The sequence below is a fragment of the Chiloscyllium plagiosum genome, unplaced genomic scaffold, assembly GCF_037043375.1.
Source record: "Chiloscyllium plagiosum isolate Xiang-an unplaced genomic scaffold, Cpla_swu_hap1 HiC_scaffold_18, whole genome shotgun sequence".
NCBI classification, from domain to species: Eukaryota; Metazoa; Chordata; class Chondrichthyes; order Orectolobiformes; family Hemiscylliidae; genus Chiloscyllium; species Chiloscyllium plagiosum.
Genome location: NW_028270156.1, coordinates 108,040,623 through 108,054,489, shown reverse-complemented (window position 1 = coordinate 108,054,489; position 13,867 = coordinate 108,040,623).

Sequence of the window (13,867 nt, the reverse complement as noted above, 5' to 3'; positions counted from 1 at the left end):
TTCAGACTCACCGGTCTATAGTTCCCTCGCTTGTCTTTACAACCCTTCTTAAACAGTGGCACCACTTTTGCCAACCTCCAGTCTTCTGGCACCTCACCTGTGACTGTTGATGTTACAAATATCTCAGCAAGAGGCCCAGCAATCACTTCTCTAGCTTCCCACAGAGTTCTCGGGTACACCTGATCAGAGCCTGGGGATTTATTCACCTTTCATAGTTTCAAGACATCCAGCACTTCCTCCTCTGTAATCTGGACGTTTTGCAAGATGTCACCATTTTTTCCCTGCAGTCTATATCTTACATATCCTTTTCCACAGTAAATACTGATGCAAAATATTCATTTAGTACCTCCCCCATTTTCTGCAGCTCCACACAAAGGCCGCCTTGCTGATCTTTGTGGGGCCCTATTCTCTCCATAGTTACCTTTTTTTTCCTTAATATATTTGTAAAAACCCTTTGCATTCTCCTTACTTCTATTTGTCAGACCTATCTCATGTCTGCGTTTTGCCCTCCTGATTTCCCTCTTAAGTATACTCCAACTTTGTTTATACTCTTCTAAGGATTCACTGGATCTATCCTGTCGATACCTGACATATGCTTCGTTCTTTTTCTGAACCAAACACTCAATTTCTTTAGTCATCCAGAATTCCCAATACTTACCAGCCTTCCCTTTCACCCTGACAGGAATATACTTTCTCTGGATTCTTGTTATCTCATTTCCGAAGGCTTCCCATTTTCCAGCCGTCCCTTTAGCTGCGAACATCTGCCTCCAATCAGCTTTCAAAAGTTCTTGCCTAATACCGTCTAAAATTGGCCTTTCTCCAATTTAGAACATCAACTTTTAGATCTGGTCTATCCTTTTCCATCACTATTTTAAAACAAATAGAATTATGGTCGCTGGCCTCAAAGAGCTCCCCCACTGACACCTCACTCATATGCCCTGCCTTATTTTTTAACATTAGGTCAAGTTTTGCACCTTCTCTAGTAGCTACATCCACATACTGAATCAGAAAATTGTCTTGTACACACTTAAGAAATTCCTCTCCATCTAAACCTTTAACACTATGGCAGTCCCAGTCACTGTTTGGAAAGTTTAAATCCACTACCATATCTACCCTATTATTCTTACAGATAGCTGAGATCTCCTTACAAGTTTGTTTGGCAATTTCCTTTTGACTATTGGGGAGTCTGTAATACAATCCTAATAAGGTGATCATCCCTTTCTTATTTATCAGTTCCACACAAATAACGTCCCTGGATGTATTTCTGGGAATATTATCCCTCAGCACAGCTGTAATGCTATCCCTTATCAAAAATGTCACTCCCTCTCCTCTCTTGCCTCCCTTTCTATCCTTCCTGTAGCATTTGTATCCTGGAACATTAAGCTGCCAGTCCTGCCCATCCCTGAGCCATGTTTCTGTAATTGCTATGAGATCCCAGTCCCATGTTCCTAACCATACCCTGAGTTCATCTGCCTTCCCTGTTAGGCCCCTTGCATTGAAATAAATGCAGTTTAATTTATTAGTCCTACCTTGTCCCTGCCTGTCCTGACTGTTTGACTCACTTCTGTTCTCAGCTGTTCCCGTCTCAGATCGAGCTCCCAAAATCCTCCCTGTGATTGTTATCACGTCCCATCCCTGCATTCCTCCAAAATCCCTGCAAAGTCCTCCCATTCCCAAAACCCGCCCTGTATCTGTCACCTGTCCCAGCTTCCACAATCCTCCCTATCTCTGTAAGACACCCACCCCACACACACCCCCGTCCCAGTTACTACAGCCCGCTGTATCACTAAATGCCAGTAATCACTATAATATCAGAGTAAGGTGTGAAAGCAGGAATACTGTACTGGGTTAAATGATCAGTCGTGATCATATTGAATGGTGGGACCGACTCTGTGGTCAAATGGCCGATACATGCTCTTCTTTCCTATGCTTCTCTATAAACTTACTATCTATATAACCTCTTTCAGTCCCCACAGCCCTTCATATCTCCATAAACTCCTTCAGTCCCCACGACTCTTCCTATCTCCATAATCTCATCCTGATCCAACGACCCTCCCGTTCAGAGTAACCTCCTTCAATCCCCATGATCCTCCTGATCTGTGCAACCTCCTTCAAACCCAACAGCCCTCCAGATCTCTTTGGCCCCTTTCAGGCCCCACAACACTCACTACCTCCATAACGTTCTTCAGTCACCACTGCACTCTGTGTCCATCATCTCATACAGTCCCCACATCACTCCCTATCTCCATAATGTCCTTCAGTCCCCATGACCCTCCTTATTTCCAAAACATTTATTACCTGTTTAAACCGTAAGCTACATTTTTCAGATTGATAAACACGAACTCCCATAACCCTTTCTGCTGCCAGTCTGAAACCAAACAGTGTTAGCCTGATAGTAGGTCGGGAGCTGAAATACGTTTGAAAGGATATGTCAATGAACAATAACTGGACCCTTAGAAACGCTTTTAAGAAAAAGAGAATGTGTTTTTGAGCCTGTTGGATTGTATTTTTATTGGTGAGAATATAAATGACAGAATAGATGCGGGTGTAGGAGTGGTTGTACCGAGGATACGGTTTATTTGAATTTTCAGAAACCTTTACACAAGTTTCAATAAGGGCTAAAGAGTAACTCGGTAGAGAATAGGTCACCTTAACTATCAGGAAGTGGGTGAGATATTAGACAATATAGTGTTGTCAGAATTTGCTGTGGAGAAAGACACAGAAGCTCGGGAACTTGGGGAAATAAACAGTGATGTCTTGGAAAGAATCCTCAACGGAGAAGAAAAAGTGCTGGAATCTTAAAGCAAATAAAGGTAGATCAATCGTCAGTAGCTCATTAGGTCAAACCTTGAATATTCATGAGAAGCTAGGGAAGAGATTGCAGTGTCCCTAACAGAGATATTTATATTATCAACAGACACAATGAGTTACCGGAAGACTGGAGGGTGGCTAATGCTGTTCCATCACTTAAGGTCTGCAGGGAGCAGCCAGGAAATCACAGCCTAGTGAGCCCAGTGATGGGGAAGTTGTTGGAGGAGATTCTGAAAGAAAGGAGCTACGTATATTTGGAAAGACAATGGCTGATTGGATATAGTCAGCATGGCTTTGTGAGTGGAAAACCGTGTTTCACAAACCGGATTGACTCTTCGAGGAGTTGACAAACGGATAGATGAAGGCAGAGCAGTCAGCGGCGTCTACATGAACTTCAGCAAAGCATTTGACAAGGTTCCAAGGGATGTAGAACATCTAGTCAAGAGGAAGAACGAAGCTAACTTAAGTTTGAGGAACCAAGGATCAGAAGCAGGGCTCTAGAGAGTTACATGGGCAGCACGGTAGCTCAGTGGTTAGCGCTGCTGCCTCACAGAACTAGGGACACGATTTCAATTCCAGCCCCAGGCGACTGTCTGCGTGGAGTTTGCACATTCTCACCATGTCTGCGCGGGTTTACGACAGGTGCTCTGGTTTCCACCCACAGCCCAAAGATGTGCGCGTTAGGTGAATCAGCCATGCGTTGTTCAAGAAAGGGAATAGAGGTAATCCTGGGAATCACAGATCTGTCAGTCTTCTGTCTGTGATGTGCAGATTATTGGAGAGGACTCTGAGATACAGGATTTATGATTCCTTGGAAAACCATAGTTTGATTATAGAGAGTCAGCATGGCTTTGTAAGGGACAGGTCATGCCTCACAAATCTTAATGAATCCTTTGAGAATGTAACAAAACACATTTATGGCTCATTGAGAAAGTACAGTGCATGGGATACAGGAAACCTGCCTGCCTGGATACAGAGGGTGATGACAGATGGAAACCATTCAGCCTGGAGCTCAGTGACCAGTAGTTTTCTGCAGGGAGTGGTCAAAAAATCTCTGCTCTTTTTAATTTTATGAATGACTTGGATGTGTGAGTGAAAGAGTGGGTAAGTAAGTTTGCCAATGACACGAAGGTTGGTGGAGTGGTGAATAGTGTGGATGTCTGCTGGAGGTTGCAATCGGACATTGACAGGATGTAGAGCTGGGCTGAGAAGTGGCAGATGAAGTCAAATCTGGAAAAGTGTGAAGTGATGCATTTTTGGAAGGTGAGACTTGAATGCAGAATACATGAGTAAAGGCAGAATACTGAATAGTGTGGAGGAACAGATGAATCTTGGATTTCATGACCGAGATCCATCAAATTTATCACCAAGCTGATAGTGTTGTTAAGAAAGAATATGTTGTATTGGCTTTCATTATCTGGGGGATTGAGTTTTAGAGCCATGAGGTTATGCTGCAGCTCTATACAGACCTGTTTAGATTCCGATTAGAATATTGTGTTCAGTTCTGGTCCCTTCATTACAGGATGGATGTGGAAGCTATAGACAGGGTAAAGAGGAGATTTACCAGGATGCTACCTGGACTGGAGAGCATGTCTTACGAAGAAAGGTTGAGAATTGAATGCAGAAGCTAAGGCTTTTCTCATTGGAGTGAAGAAGAGTGTGCTGTGATTTGGTAGGGGTGAACAAGATGGTGTGAGGCAAAGATAGAGTGAACAGTGAGAGACCTCTTTATCCCATGGCATACATGGTACAAGGGGGCATAATTGTAAGGTGATTGGAGGATGGGTAAGGGGAGATTTCAGATGTAGGTTCTTTACACAGAGAGTGGTGGGTGGGTGGAACAGGACATTTTAACAGACTGATGTGGTTCTGTTCGCCGAGCTGGAAGCTGGAACTACAACCACAGGGACGCCAAGACAGCAGACTTCCTAGCAGTACTAGAATGCACACTCAGGAACAATGGACTGAGATAAGAGACACAACAAACAGTGAGACAAAGTATCGTACCCCTGATAACAAGGAAAAGACAAACACATAAACTCCATACCAAGGATAGGGAAGCACTAAAATTACTAACAAACGATAAGAACATAATCATACTACCAGCAGACAAAGGCAGAATGACGGTCATCCTGGACAAAGCAGAGTACATCCAAAAGGGACAACAATCACTTGCAGATACCAACACCCACCAAAAGAGGGAGTTTGACCCCACCCCACAGCTCACCAATAGGATAAACAACACACTGAGGAACCCACAAAAAAACGGACAGATAACCAGGTCTGACCTACAAAGAATGAAACCTGAAAGCAACAACATCCCCAGATTCTATGGACGACATAAAGTGCACAAACCAGACATCCCACTCAGACCCATAGTATCACTACCAGGGACACCATCACACAAACTGGCTAAAGAACTACAGCAGAAACTGAATCACCTGATCAGCGGATCCAGACACTCTATACAATCAACACAGGAATTCTTGGACATCATCAGAAATATACATGTAGACAAGGAAGACTCCATGGTCTCATTCCACGTAACGGCACTGTTCACCTCTATTGACAAAGCCCTAGCCAGAGAAACAATAACCAACCTGCTGAACAGACATAACAGACAACAGGACGTTGAACCCATCAACAAAGACGGCATACTTAAACTACTGGACTTGTGCCTCACAACACACTTCACATTCAACAACCAGATATACGAACAAATCAACGGAACACCCATGGGCTCTGGACTCATAGCAAAAGCAGTAATGCAAAGGTTAGAACAAACAGTCTTACCACAAATTCAACCCAAGCTCTGGGTCAGATACGTCGATGACACCTTTGTAATCATTAAAAACACGGAAATAGAGAAAACACACCGGATCATCAACTCCACACTCACAGGAATCCGATTCACGAGAGAGGAAGAAAGGACAACCAACTCCCAATCCTATACGTGAGGGTACAGCGAACACCAAACGGAGAATTCACCACAAAGGTACACAGGAAAGCCACACATACACAGACCAAGTCCTGAACTATGCAAGCAACCATCCCAATACACACAAACGCAGTTGCATCAAGACACGATTCAAAAGGGCCACAACACACTGCAGCTCACCAGAACTGCAAAAAGAGGAAGAGGAACACCTATACAAGGTATTCGCCAAAAACGGATATCCTCGCAATTTCATCAACAGATGCCTAAGGGAAAGACAACAGAACGAGGGCATGCCGCAACCCAAAGGACTAGCCACGCCAACATACATCAAGAACATCTCTGAACTGACAGCCAGACTACTGTGACCACTAGGACTTATAACCGCACACAAACCAACAGATACATTCAGACAACAACTCACCAGAATGAAGGACTCGATACCCAGCATGAGAAAAACTAATGTAGTGTACAAACTCCCATGCAAGGACTGCACAAAACACTACATGGGACAAACAGGAAGACAGCAAACGATCCGCATCCATGCACAACAACTAGCCACGAAACGACACGACCAGCTATCCCTAGTAGCCACACACGCAGACGACAAGCAACATAAATTTCGACTGGGACTACACTAGTATTATAGGACAAGCCAAACAAAGAACAGCCAGGGAATTCCTAGAAGCATGACACTCATCCACAAACTCCATCAACAAACACATCGACCTGGACCCAATATACCGGCCATTACAGCGGACAGCTGAAACTGACAAGCGGAAGCGGCAGGGACAGGCCACTATAAATGCCGGAGGAAACACCACAGAAGCCCTTCACAGGAGGCTCCCAAGCACTGAGGATGTCACCTAGACAGGGGATGAAACGTTTGCAACAAAAACTTCCAGCCCGGCGAACAGAACCACAGCAACGAGCAACCGAGCTACAAATCTTCTCACAAACTTTGAATTTTAACAGACTCTTGGATAGGCACATGGATGATAGCAAAATGAAGGGTATGTAACTTAGTTTGATCTTACCGTCGGGTAAAAGATGGCCGAAGGGTCTTGTGCTGTACTGTTCTGTGTTCTACGTTCTGTATGGTAAACTGGGTAATAAGCTCAGATCAATGTAAAAGGATATGGCATTCAGGAGGAGCTAGACGACTGGATACAAAATTGGGCTTGATGGTAGGAGACGGAGGGTGATGGGAGACATGTTGCCTTTCTGACTGGAGACATGTGACCAGTGGTGAAGTGGATTCCCTGTTGTTTGCCATTTGGATTAATGGTTTGGATGGGAATATTGGTTTTGTGGTAAGTAAGTTTTTAAGTGACACTGAAATTGTTGGTAAAGTGGACAGTGAAGAAAGTTATCTATGATACAACAGGACGAATAGTACACTGGGATAGTGGGCTGAAGAATAGCAAATGGAGTTTAATTAGATAAATGTGAGGTGTTCCATTTTGGTAAAACAATCCAGGGTGGGACTTGTACAGTTAATGTTCGGGCCCTGGGTAGTGTTGTCAGTCAGAGACCCAGGGATGCAGGTCGACAGTTCTTTGTAAGTGGTGTCACAGGTAGACAGGTTGGTGAAGCTGGCGTTTGGGATGGTTACCTTCTTTGGGGAGAGCATTGAGAGTAGAAGTTGGGATGTCATGTTGTGGCTGTACAGGACATTGGTGAGGCCACCATAAAAGCATTGTTGACCAGTAGGAAGTACTCATCTGGTTCACTTACATCCTTTAGAGAAGAGCATCTGACATTCTAACCTGGTCTGGTATGCATGTGACTCCAGCCCACAGCAATATGGCTGACTCTGAGCTACCCTCTGGGTAATTAGCAGTGGGGCAAAGAATGTTGGTCCAATCAGTGACATCCTCATCCCATGAATGAATAAATAAAAATACATATATCCCTCCCTACCTCTGCAAACCCGTCCAGCTGCAGCAATCTGTACTGGCTTTGTAACACCGTTCAGACCCTGACCACTCTCTGGAACACTCTCACCACCTCCAGCACCTTCAGCTCTCCCGGTTCCTTTTGTGACATAAAACCTTGACAATTATTCCCTCTGACCTCCGCCTGCGAGCAGACCCTTTGCAATCCCTTTAAAACCTACTCCTAAAACATTCTCTCACTTCAGGATCTTAAGTACTTTTTGGTGATCCTCTAAGCCCGATAATCTAATATGATCCTTTTTACTTGAGTGAGGGACCGATGGGGATTTCTTGCTGAGGAATTGTCTGTTTCAATGGAATGTCCTTTTGTTGAGTATTTTACACTGCTCCTTCAAATGTTTTCCACTGTTCAGATCCAGCCACATATTTCAGTCCGTTTAGCCTGAAACTGTTTGGTCAGTTCTCCTCTCAAACTCATGTTATTGGTTATTTTTGTTTCTAGTTGTAGCTTGTCATTTCTGTGATTCAATTTAAAACTTTATATTTCTTTAAACTGCACTTTTTCGCAATTTCCCAGAGGATCTCTTCAGGTGACATTACTCATTCACTAAGTTTCATCACACAACGGTCGCTCTGAGATAGTTACATCCCTAGCCAGTTGCACAATTTATTATTCAAAGAAACACTGAAAACTAATTCTCTGAACTCCTCTTCCAATATCACTCTTTCCATTGAGACTGTCCCACATTATGCGAATATTGATTTTTCCCAAACTTATCACAATGTGTTTGTTAAAAAAATTCTAATGAGTTCCTCTTTAATGCAGTGACGAGCAATGAAATGCCGTTCTGTGGCTAGAACTGTTCTGCTGCTTATGTCCTCGGCAAGTAGTAGCCAGAATTTACATTCAGACTGAGTCTACTTCATAACCTGAGACCAAATACTTTCTCTGTAATGCCTTTGTTATCCATTATTGCCTGAGTTTCCGCAAGGTTGTGAATCATTGAATATGTACGTCCAACTTTTGTTCACCCCGTAACCATATCGCTCTGGTATCTAAATTTCTTCTGTCTCTATGTCAGAAATCCATCTGCCTTATTGATGAGACTTCGTCCATTCAAAACAAAACATAATTTACTCTTTCCCACAATTTCCTGTCGCAAACCTATTCACTGATGTTCAGTTTTAGTTAATCGCTGTCCCAGCCTGTTCCTGTCTGATTGCCTTCAGCCACATCCCCATGCTGTTCCGACGCTTCACCTTTTCTCTTTGGATTTGGAAAGCTCCTTTCACCTGGACCCTGTCCCTGCATCCTCTCTATCAGTTTAAAGCCCTATCTTTAAACCTACTGACATGATTGGCCAGGACACTGGTCCCAGCACAGTTCCAATGGGACAATCCTAATGGATTTTAAAAAAAAAAATCAGGTAGGGGATGTGAGTGTCTCTGGCTGACCAGCCTTTATTTCCCAGCCCTAACTGCCCAGATTCGATTCAAGCCTCGGGCGACTGTGTGGAATTTGCACATTCTCCCTGTGTCTGCGTGAATTACCTCCAGATGCTCTCGTTTCCTCCCACAGTCCAAAGACGCGCAGATCAGGCAAATTGGCCATGCTAAATTGCCCATAATTTTAGGTATATTCGGTCGAGGGAGATGGGTCTGAGTGGGTTACTCTTTGGAGTGTTGGCGTGGACTCGTTGGGCCGAAAGGCCTGTTTCCACACTGTATGGAATCTAATCTAAGTGATTGGATTTTTGTACATCAGCAATGGTTTCATATTTGTTTATGGATTGTTAATTTCAATTTTTAAAATTATTGATTTTAAATTCCACCATATCTTATGATGGGATTCAAACCTGCCTCCCCTGAGCATTAGCTGAGGTTTTGGATAAATGCCCTAACAATAATGTTACTAGGCCATCACTTTACCTGCTCACTGGTTGCTCATTCCTGAGCACTGATAAATGAAGCTAAACCCATTCTTCTAACATGATTGTGTGATCCTGAAGTCTTCCAGCACTCTGGTGATATCACTCAGTCTCTCTCCTTGTGGTATCCCTCACTGTGTGTGTCTACTTGCTGTCTCTGACAGTGTCTCTCGCTCCTGCAGCTGCTTCCGATCCTGAGCCAACAGAATTCTCCACTCCAGAGAGTCGCAACAGCACAGGCCAGGGATGGAGTTTGGGATTTTCCAGATTTCTCATTTCCATTCGCCTTTTGTATCCCTCACTGCATCAGTCTAATTTCCCATTCTGTCTATTTCTATGTCTCCTGTCGGTACTCAGGAAGTTCCTGACCTAACAAACTTCCCAACTGTTGTGTGTCTCATCCATCACCTCATTGAAGATGGTTGGTCAGCCAAAGAGACAAAGGGGAGGGGATTCTTGAGCCTTCAATAAATCCTGCAGTGAGGTAAGATCACTCACAGTGCACAGAGCAGAGAGCAATGAGTGAGCTCCAAGCATCGGCTAACAAGATATGGTATAGACACAGTGCTGGATGGGGAGCACAGTATAGGCACACCCCAGGCTCAATCACCACATCTGCTCTAACCTATGTTGCACTGAGACAGCATCGAGAGATCAGAGTTATCAATCCAGGCCTGCGCTGTCTTATTGAGCATCAGGACAACAGAGGTTAAAGCAGACCTCCGACGAGAGGTTGGGAATGCTGCCTGGGATCTTTCTGTTCTGTGTTCTCTCTGCAATATTGTACTAAGACTCACTACTCTGCAACACTGTACCTATGGCATGGCTTGTGCACCAGTGTCTTCAGTCTTTTTTTAACTCCTATAACAGTAGCTGTCCCGGTAACCTACTCCTTTCCCGATTAGTCTCTCCACATATTTGAGATGTACTGCAGTCTAGATTACCATCGCTATCGCTGTAACATGCTTCAGTGTCTCTCGCTCCTGCAGCTGCTTCCGATCCTGAGCCAACAGAATTCTCCACTCCAGAGAGTCGCAACAGCACAGGCCAGGGATGGAGTTTGGGATTTTCCAGATTTCTCATTTCCATTCGCCTTTTGTATCCCTCACTGCATCAGTCTAATTTCCCATTCTGTCTATTTCTATGTCTCCTGTAGGGTCTCAGGAAGTTCCTGACCTAACAAACTTCCCAACTGTTGTGTGTCTCATCCATCACCTCATTGAAGATGGTTGGTCAGCCAAAGAGACAAAGGGGAGGGGATTCTTGAGCCTTCAATAAATCCTGCAATGAGGTAAGATCACTCACAGTGCACAGAGCAGAGAGCAATGAGTGAGCTCCAAGCATCGGCTAACAAGATATGGTATAGACACAGATCTTATTTTGCCTTATTTTGGTACACTAATCCTCTTTAACTGGATACAGAGTGATACAGCACGAAAACAGAACCTGTGGTCCAACTCCTCAATGTTGCCCAGGTTTCCTAAACTGAACGAGTCTCATTTGCCTGCATTTGGCCGTTATCTCTTCAAACCTTCTCCTCTCAATGCACCTCCCCAAATGTATTTTCCATGTTGTAATTGTTTTTGTTTCTCCCATGTGGCCCTGGCAGTCTGATCCGTCTATGCACCATCCTCTGTGGATAATGTTGCCGCTCAGCTCCCTCTTTAAATCCTTGCTCTCTCACCTCCCGTTTATACCGTCCAGTTTTGGTCTCACCTACCCTTGGTTATTCACCATTCTTAGGCCACGCATGGTTTCGTAAAACTTAAAAGGTGGCCTCCTCTGCCCAAGGGAAATATTTAGGACAATGTTACAAATATCTCCAATGTATGTAACAAAGTGCAGGCCAATGTCGGCAAACGTGCCAAATGTCGTTTTCCCCTCCCTGTCCACCTGTGATGCCACTTCCAAGGAACAATGTAACAACACCCCTTGCTCTCTCTCTCTCTGTGTGTCTGTTCGACAACCCTGGCCAGAGTCCTTCCATTAACTGTGTCAGTCCTCCATTGGTTTTCTTAACAAAATCCAACAGCTGAATTGAACTCCATCTTTCATTCCTTGGCCCACTGGCCCAGTTGGTCAAGATCCCCTTTGATAACCGTATTTACTGCCCACGACACCATTCATTTGATCATCAACAAACTTTCGCACAATCACTCCTATATTTTGAACCAAATTGTTTATGTAGATGATGCACACCAGTGTACCCAGCCCTGATCATTTCTTCAATAATGGAATAAAACTATATTTTTGTCATAGAGCCATACAGCATGGAAACTGACCCTTCAGTTGATACCCACCATAATCTAAAACTAAACTCTTCCCAGCTGCCTGTTGCTGGCCCATATCACTCCAACCCTTCCCTATTCACCTGTTTATCCAAATATCTTTTAAATGTTTTAATTGCACCCACATCAACCCCTTTCTCAGGAAGTTCATTCCACACTCAAACCACCCTCTGTGTAACAAATTGCCCCTTATCTTTTTTTGAACATCTTTCTCCTCTAACCTTAAAAATGTGACCCCTCCTCTTGAGACTCCCCTATCCTGGGAAAAAGGGAACTACAATTAAATCAATCTATACCTCATTTTTTCATAAAACTTTATAGCATCATGTCTCAACCTCCATGCTCCAGTGAAAAAAAGACTCAGCCTATCCAGCCATTTTTCAGCACTCAAGCCTTCCATACCCAGCAATATCCTGGTAAATCACTTCAGAATCCCCTGCAGCTTAAGAATATCCTCCCTGTTAACTGGACGACCAGAACTGAACAAAGTATAGCAGAACAGGCCTCACAAATGTCTGTGCATTCTCAACATGATATCTCAAATCCTCCACTCAATGGATTGAGCAATAGTCAGGCATGCAAAGCACTGTCTTATCCATCCTGTGATGCAAGCTTCAAGAATTATGTAGCTGAACTCGGAGGTCCCTCTGCTTTAAAACACTAACCGAAGCCTTAACATTAATTGTATAAGCTCTACCCTTGTTTGTTTTACAAAATGCATTACCTTGTATTTATTCAGATTGAATTCCATCTCTAGTTTTTCATCCCATTCACTCCCTTCATCAAGATCCCTTTGTAATCTCAGAAAACATCCTGCACTGTCCATGATGCCACCCTCCAGCCTGCCAGCCCATCACACATGGCTGTCAGTAGTACACATACCTTTGCTAGGGGCTCCACAATTTCTTCCCTAACATCCTACAATGTCCTGTGATACACTTAATCAAGTCCTGAGTCTTTCCATACCTTTGTGTTTTTAAACCTGCAGTACAACCTCTTCTATAACATGCACTCTTTTCATGTCATAGAGATGTACAGCATAGCAAAAGACCCTTCGGTCCACAACCCGTCCAGGCTGACCAGAAGATCTAAATAAATCCATTCCCTTTTCCAGCATTTGGCCCATATACATCTACACCCTTACTATTCATTTTCCCATCCAGATACCTTTTAAATGCTGTAATTGTATCAGTTTCCATTACTTTCTCTCTCAGCTCATTCCATACACACATCACCATGTGTGTGAAGAAGCTGTCCCTTCAGTCCCTTTGTAAACCATTCGCCTCTAACCTTAAACTTATGCCCTCTAGTTTTAGACTACCCAACCTCTGTGAAAAGACCTTGAATGTTTATCCGATTTATGCTGCTCATGTTCATGTAAACCTCTGTAAGGTCACCCCTTTGTCTCTGATGCTCCAGTGACAGTAACCCCAGCTTATTCAGCAACAACCCGGGCAATATCTTGTTAATCTTTTCTGAGCCCTTTCAAGTTTCACAACATCTTTCCTATGGCAGGGAGACTGGATTTACAGAGTACTCCAGTTGTGGTCTAATGTATTACTCTTGTTCCCCGAGTTCACCAGTCTTTGTCCACAGTAAGTTCTGGAGTGAAAAATTTGTTTAGGTTCTTAGCAAATATCCTGCAGTTCCACACATCGATGGCCTCATTGATCTTTAATGGACAATATTTTGTCCCGAGTTTCTTGTGCACTCTTAATATATTTATACAATCACTTTTGGATTCTCCTTATCCTTCTCTGCTGAGGCTATTTCATGTAGCCTTTCTCCATTCTACTCAGTGTATTCCAACAGCCCCTTGTATATCCTCAGGGATTCCCTTGATCCCCCAGCTGGCTATACCTGACATGCCAGACCCTTAATAGACAGCCAGTATTTCCGAATGCTGTCAGCATTGGGCTGCACACAAACAGGAACATGCTGGTGCTGATCGCTCAAATTATCTCACTTTTAAAATATTCTCACTTGCCAGACTTCCCTTTCCCTGCA